A 1,823-nucleotide genomic window follows, 5' to 3' on the forward strand; every position below is an offset into this window, starting at 1 on the left:
TAGCAATCCAATAAGCTTCTTTTATTTCTCTATCTGCTTTAGTTTTGAATCCTGTTTCAATGCCGATTAAAATTATACAAATAGATTTCAAATGTCTCACAGTACGTCCGAAATAATTCAAAAATCTACAAATTTTACAAAAGTCCTAAAACGTTATGATATTTTCATTCAGTAGGTATTCTTTTCTTTGTAGATTTTCAAGCAGAACATCATAATTATCTACTATAAAATTGTCAGAAGAATGAATGACATTTTTTCTTTAGTTTTTAGAATTACAAGTAAACGATGATAAAATATGTAAATATTTTTCCGAATTAATCACCTTTACACTAACATGTTCTAGTCATATGTTTATAGTGGCAATATGTTTATTTATTACTCCGAAGTAAGCATTAGATGATATTAAAATAGTAGTCTCGTTAAACAGATATATACAGATCTATTTAATTATGTTTTCTTTTCGTAAACTTGTCATTAATACACGTTAAAAACCGATTAATTTATATTTAAAAATATAATTTTTCTTTAACGAACACTAAGTGACTTCAACTATCTAACACTGATAGTTTTAACCGATTAATTTATATTTAAAAATATAATTTTTCTTTAACGAACACTAAGTGACTTCAACTATCTAACACTGATAGTTTTAACCGATTAATTTATATTTAAAAATATAATTTTTCTTTAACGAACACTAAGTGACTTCAACTATCTAACACTGATAGTTTTAAATCTTAAGTAAATTTAGACTAAAGCCAATAGATAATAATGAAAACTTGACATATATGTGTATATAAATATATATATATACAGTATATGTATAGAAAATTACTTCTTAAACAGTCAAGCATATATATATGTAGAGTATTTTGAAATCTGTATGTTTCGTGAAATCTACAACCAACACATGAGTAGTGTACAAATGCGTAGCTTACTTAGAGTAAATCGCATTTTAAAACAGTTAAGTTGGGCGAAAACGGTACATGTGATTCTATATATGTATGTTAAAGATTGAATAATGAATTCGAAGAAATGTTATAACATTATTCATATACCTAGATTAATTTAGGCTGTTATATGGTGAAATAAAACCGGTTCAAAATTCCATAGTACATGCGATTTTTTGGTGAAACACTGACTAAATAACCCACATTTTTTGAACAAAGACAAATTATCTGGGATCGTGCCCAAATTATCTTGGAAAAGTAGTTTTAAGTAGATACAAAGTAAGTGACTTGAAATGTTTGTAAAAAACTTTTAACGAGTTAAAATTAGATGATGTTTTGAAAAAAACAATACTCGGAAATTTGCAAGAATAGACATTGTTTGATAATGGAAAAATACATTTTCAAATCAAAAGGTTAATAAAAAAAAAGCCTGTTTCAGTTCTGGCGGGTGCGATGTTATGTGATTATTGTATAATATATAAGTATATTAAGTATTTTACAGAGTGGGCATGAAAATTAAAACTTCTGTCGAATGGGGGATGAGGTTGTTGTTGACTGTCTTTAGATGAGCTACCAGGAAACATCCGATTTAGAGTATGCAAAACAAAGTTTTACTGAGCAGTAGTCAAATTTAATGTCTAGTTTCTGAATTATGTAAAACTAAAGAGTAGTTTCATGTAATGTCTGGTTTCTGTATTATGTAAAACAAAGATTTACTGAGCAGTAGTCAAATTTAATGTCTAGTTTCTGAATTATGTAAAACTAAAGAGTAGTTTCATGTAATGTCTGGTTTCTGTATTATGTAAAACAAAGATTTACTGAGCAGTAGTCAAATTTAATGTCTAGTTTCTGAATTATGTAAAACTAAAGAGT

The sequence above is a fragment of the Limulus polyphemus genome, unplaced genomic scaffold (genome assembly GCF_000517525.1).
Source record: "Limulus polyphemus unplaced genomic scaffold, Limulus_polyphemus-2.1.2 Scaffold393, whole genome shotgun sequence".
NCBI lineage: Eukaryota > Metazoa > Arthropoda > Merostomata > Xiphosura > Limulidae > Limulus > Limulus polyphemus.